General features: G+C 45.8%; 1 pseudogene; it reads right to left on the bottom strand.

Moving 5' to 3' along the window:
- Positions 1–5,015: 5,015 nt before the first annotated feature.
- Positions 5,016–5,892, bottom strand: LOC105724031 (small ribosomal subunit protein uS5-like; annotated as a pseudogene).
- Between the last annotated feature and the right edge of the window lie 235 nt (positions 5,893–6,127).

Raw genomic sequence — 6,127 nt, 5'->3', positions numbered from 1 at the left:
ACCTAAAAGGAGGACACACTCTTATACTAACACAAAGATGTTTATTATAGTATTATTTATAACTGGGAAAAACTAGAAAGAAGCCCAATGTCCATGAAATTATTAAGAAAGGACAATAATGGCTGGGCATGCACCTGTAGTCCCAGCTACTTGGGAGGCCAGGGCCACAGCATGGCTTGAGGTCAGGAGTTTAAGGAGGCAGTGAGCTATGATCACACCACTGTGCTCCACCTTGGCTACAGGCAAATGAGCCCCCAAAAGAAAAAAGAACAATGGACCATAAGTAGCAACTGAAATGATGTTTACTAGTGAAAACCAAAATAAAATCCGAAGGCCCCCCAACCATCTGAATGGACTTCCTCCTCAGCCAGGGCTGTTGAAATTTAACCTGAGAGACTGTTTCAGGCCAGGATGTGAAGTGGGGATCAAACATGCTTCATTATACTTCTCCAGCATTAACTCAACACAGACTTTAAGCCTGAAAAGAAACATTTTTCAACCTAGTCTCTCTCTGAAGACTGCCAGCTAAAAGCTTCATCTGCATGATAAAACTCTGGTCTCCACAATTTCTTATCACAACCCAGATGTTCCTTTCTATTGATTCCAGGTCTTTAGACAAACTCAACCAATAGTGAACCAGAAAATGTTTAAATTTACCTATAGCCTGGAAGCCCTCCACCCTGCTTCGAATTGTCCTGCCTTTCTGGACCAAACCAATGTATTTTTTAAATGTATTTGATTGATGTCTCATGCCTCCCTAAAATGTATAAAGCCAAGCTGTACCCTGACCTTGCCCACATATTCTCAGGACCTCCTAGGGGCTGTGTTATGGGCCATGATCACTCATATTTGGCTCAGAATAAATTAAATCTCTTCAAATATTTTATAGAATGTGACTCTTTTTGTCAACATTACATTTTTAATCACACAGGGAAATGATTATTCTATGATACTAAATAAAAATTTTTTAGGCCAGGCTCAGTGGCTCATGCCTGTAATCCCAGCACTTTAGGAAGCTGAGGCAGGTGGATCACGAGGTCTGGAGTTCAAGACCAGCCTGGCCAAGATGGTGAAACCCTGTCTCTACTAAAAATACAAAAATTAGCTGGGCATGGTGGTGCACACCTGTACTCTCAGCTACTCAAGAGGCTGAGGCAGGGAATTGCTTGAACCCAGGAGGTGGAAGTTGTGGTGAGCTGAGATCGTGCCACTGCACTCCAGCCTGGGAAACAGAGCAAAACTCTGTCTCAAAAAAAAAAAAATTTTTTTTTGAAGGAAATATAAAATTGTACATAAAGCCTGGTTTAAAATGTTGGTTTTTCTTTTTTCTTTTTTTAAGACGGGGTTTCACCATATTGGTCAGGCTGGTCTTGAACTTCTGACCTCAGGTGATCTTCCTGCCTCAGCCTCCCAAAGTGCTGGGATTACAGGTGGTAGCCACCGTGCCCGGCTAAAATGTTGGTTTTAGTACCAACAGTTAGCTATGTTCCATCTCAAACCCCTCTAAAACCACAGTAACAGGGGTTTCTTTTGTTATTTTTTGTGTTATTTTTTAAATTTTTGGTAGCCATGGGGATCTTGCTATGTTTTCCAGGCTGGTATCAAACTTCAGGCCTCAAGTGATCCTCCAGCCTTGGCCTCCCAAAGTACTAGGATTACAGGCATGAACCACTGCACCCAGCTTGTTTGTTTCCAAAGCAGAAAATCACAAGAGCAATGAGGGCAGGAGAGGAGACAATAACACCAGTGTTTTCGAATTGGAAAATGGTAGAATAGCGAACAACTTGAGATGAATTCCCCAGACAGCAGTGAGGAAACACTCACTTACAGTGCATAATCCCCCAAAGATGCAGGAATTCGTAACATCGTGTATCTGTCTGAGTAGTGGCACAGGTGAGTTACAAACAGAAGGAACGACTGAACTTAGATTTTGTTTTTTTTGTTGTTGTTTTTTTTTGTTTTTTTCGAGACAGTCATGCTCTGTCTCCCAGGCTGGAGTGCAGTGATGTGATCTTGGCTCACTGCAGCCTCTGCCTCCTGTGCTCAAGTGATCCTCCCCATTCAGCCTCCTGAGTAGCTGGGACCACAGAGGCGTGCCATCATGCCTGGCTCATTTATTGTATATTTTTTAGAGAGGGAGTTTCACCACATTGTTCAGGCTAGTGAGAGAGTAGAAAGGAAGAAACTGGTCAGGCAGTTAGAGTGGGTCCTCAGTTGAATTCTTTCAAACAAAAGAACAGCCTGCAAGCACAGGTAAGGGTACTTGGACAAGGAGGCTTGCCTAAGACATGCCCACAGCTGAAAAGGTAAGAAAGGCTACATAGGTAACTTTCCCAGGTAAGCCTGCAATGGAAAATTCCATCCCCTGACCCATGCACAGTAAGGGGAACAAAGCAATATGGAATAGCTCAGGCTAAGAGCCCACATGCACACTAGGAGGATGGGGTGGAGCTAACAGAAATTTGCATCTTATGCAAATGAGATGCCCAGCCCTCATCAGTTTCTTATAAAAGTCCTTGCATTTAACGGTAAATATGGCCACCCTTTTCCAGGCCTCTTCTCCACAGCAGAGAGCTTTCTTCTTTCACTTATTAAACTTTTGCTCCAACCTCACCTTTTGTGTCTAGGCTCCTTAATTTTTTTGGTTGTGAAAAAAAGAACTTGGAGTGATACCTGGCAAGGAGAAACTGCTACATTGGGATGCATTGCCAAAACTATAACATTTTGTTGCATTGGCAGGGAAAGGAACTATTGGAAGTGTGAGTAGGAGGGACCTCCAACTCTTTACTTTTGTTTGGAGGCTTCTTGCCTTCAGTTTTTTGTCTGTTTGTTTTTGTTTTTATTTTTTGAGATGGATTCTCGCTTTGTTGCCCAGGCTGGAGTGCAGTGGCATGATCTTGGCTCACTGCGACCTCCGCCTCCCAGGTTCAAGCAATTCTCCTGCCTCAGCCTCCCAAGTAGCTAGGACTACAGGTGTGTGCCACCATGCCCAGCTAATTTTTTGTATTTTTAGTAGAGATGGGGTTTCACCATGTTAGCCAGGATGGTCTCGATCTCATGATCAACCTGCCTTGGCCTCCCAAAGTGCTGGGATTATAGGCATAAGCCACTGCACCTGGCCTAATTTTTTTAATTAAATAAAACACTGGGCCCCTGTCAGCCAGTTAAAAGCCTTTTGAGTGGCTCCCAGCCTTATAAGATTAAGGTACAGGCTTGCTGAAGAGGACTTTGTCAATCCCCATCACCCTCATGTAGTAGGAATGTTGGCTCTGTTCCAATCCAGTTTCCTTTGGAAGGAGGTCCTAGAGCAACAGAAGGTACCTGGCCTAGGCTATATCTCAGTGTTACATGGGCCCCTAGACTACCTCTGACCCCCAACAGCCCATCAGGATGTTGGCACCAGGACTTACAGACTTTTCTATTGCATTTCTCTTTTCTTTTTGCAGCTATCATATCTCCTATCCCTTCTTTGTATGCTATGTTAAGGGAGTTTCTACAGCCTGGAGAGATAATCTTGTTGGGTAAAGTTACCAAGTGCCTTAGTTACCAGGAATGTAAATTTAAAAAAATTGCTCCTTCTGTGAATTCCTTGAGATGGGGGATTTTAAGAGTTTGGTCTAAAATTCACCTAGTGGCCAGGCGTGGTGGCTCACACCTGTAATCCCAGCACTTTGGGAAGCCAAGGCGGGCAGATCACGAGGTCAAGAGATCAAGACCATCCCTGGCCAACGTGGTGAAATCCCATCTTTACTAAAAATACAAAAATTAGCTGGGTGTGGTGGCGTGCACCTGTAGTCCCAGCTACTTGGGAGGCTGAGGCAGGAGAATTGCTTGAACCCGGTAGGTGGAGGTTGCGGTGAGCCACGTTCTCACCACTGCACTCCAGCCTGGCACCTGGTGACAGAGTGAGACTCTGTCTCAAAAAAAAAATTTTTCCACCTAGTAAGGGCCTTTTTGTCCCCACAATTGTAAGCATTCATGGCACTGTATGTGAAGATATTTCTCCCTGAGTGAATAACCTCTTCTCCATTTGGTTTTTTTTTTTTTTTTTAATGTAAATGCTCAGCACTGCCAGTGAATTTAAGCAGTTCCTCTATAGGATAAATTAATTTTTTCCTGCTAGGAGGCATATTGTGGGGACAGCCTATTAAGCCCCAAACTTCTCTTTCTAACCTCTGCTTAGAAAGAATTTAGAGTCAGTTTTTTTTCCTAACATTTCAAGCACTCCAGTGCCACCCAGTGAGATGGGATTTTTCTCCATGGGGGGCCTTGTCAGCCTTTTGTTCAGAACCTCTAGTTCCCCGATTCCTTTCCCTCTTGTATTCCTCTCTCAGTAACCAGGCCCCATGACCTGTTTGTAAGCAGAAAAATCTCCCCTTTCAGCAGCTGGGGAGGAAGCCATCCTGGCAAGACAGATTTTAATTTTAGTGCTATCCCCATCAGAGGGAGGACAGCCATTCAACTCTTACATTCTTTTGAGTATCTGTTCTGCATCCAGCTACATTGGCATCTAAGCGAGAAAAGGATCTTATGTTTAGAAGTCAATCAGTCCCATTCTCTAGGAATTCATAACTTTGGCCAAGTGGCAGTATGAGGATATACAGCTAGAGTTAAGTCACTCCCTCCATTAAAGGGTCTTATGCAAATTCAACTACTGTACAATCTCTCCTGGGCCCCTGGGGTACCCTGGGAGCCTTATGGGCCATGTGGGTCTGGGAAACCAGCAGGAGGGAGAGCTAGGAGTTTGTACAGGTAAACATGACTACTACTGCTGACTAGCTCCTCTAGATCCATGGGTGAAGATCATGCCTCTATTCTTGGTTGGTGTCTATGATGGTTTCCAGGACCCTGAGGAGATGGGAGGAAAGAAGAGAAGTGGGGCACCTTCTCTCTTTTTCTCCACTCTGGGTCACTCCGAAAGAAGGAAGAAGAGTAAGGGATGCCTTCTCTCCTCCCCTCTTCTCTTTTTTCTTTCTTTCAGGCTTAATTCACTTTATTTTTCTTATATAAAAACCTTATGTTGTAGCCATAGCTGAAGCCTGGGTCTTCTGCACTGAGACTCTGGAGTGGGTCTTGATGAGGTGGTCAGTGAATTCCTGATAGGGAGACTTGGTGAATACAGTTTCCTTCCAGAGGTTGGGGGTCAGGCGGCTGTAGGTCTTAGAGATGGCATCAAAGGTGGCATTGGTGAAGTTGCCCAGGGTGGCAGTACAGTCACTGGCTGAGGTGTCACAATAATCGATACCAGCCGTGGTGAGCAGCTTCCTGGACACAGGAGCTGAGATGGTGCCAGTGCCTCTGGGTGCAGGGATGCGGCACACAAGCACACAGCTGCAGTGGCCTGTCACCTTGCAAGGGATGGTGTGGGGCTGGCCAATTTTGTTCCCCCAGTAGCCTTTGCACAAGGGGACAATGGAAAGCTTGGACAGGATTATGTCCCTGCAGGTGGCAGCGGCCACCTTCTTGGTGCACTTAATACCCAGACTGACATGGCCATTGTAGTCCCTTATGGCAACAAATGCCTTGAACCTGGTGTGCTGGCTGGCATGGATCTGCTTCTGCACCAGCATAGTCTTCAAAACCTCATCCTTGAGAGAGGCTCCAGGAGAAAGTCAGTGACCTCAGTTTCCTTGATGGGTAGGGAGAAGAGATGGATCTCCTCCAGGGACTTGATCCTCATGTCCTTGACCAGGCGGCCCAGCTTGGTGATGGGGGCAGCCTCTCCTTATCCTCTGCTTTGCCTTTGAGAGCTCTGCAGCCTCGGCCCCAGCCCCATCCATGGCTGCAACACCAGACTTGGATGCCACTGCCAAAGCCTCCACAGAAGCTACGGCAGTTCCGCATCCCAGGGCCCCTGGGGCCTCATCCCCCACCCCCAGTGTCATCCGCCATTTGGTGTTTTCTCAGAGAAGCTCCTCCTCTCTTTTCTAGATGGGCAATAACCCATCTTCAAGCCTGCACTCCCCTTGAGTGTAGCGTGGATGTAACCTGGTATAACCTCAGACCCTGAAGTTTGCTTTGGGCAACCCCCAACTTCACTCATATAGAGAGACCTTCCAGGATCTAACCCAACCATTTAAACTCTCCTGGAAGGAGAGTGTACTCTTAAATCAAACCCTAACTGCTG

This window comes from Aotus nancymaae, unplaced genomic scaffold (assembly GCF_030222135.1).
Source record: "Aotus nancymaae isolate 86718 unplaced genomic scaffold, 86718_ANA_hifiasm-v0.15.2.pri h1tg000008l, whole genome shotgun sequence".
In the NCBI taxonomy this organism is placed as follows: Eukaryota; Metazoa; Chordata; class Mammalia; order Primates; family Aotidae; genus Aotus; species Aotus nancymaae.
This window is presented reverse-complemented; position numbering and strand designations above follow the sequence as displayed.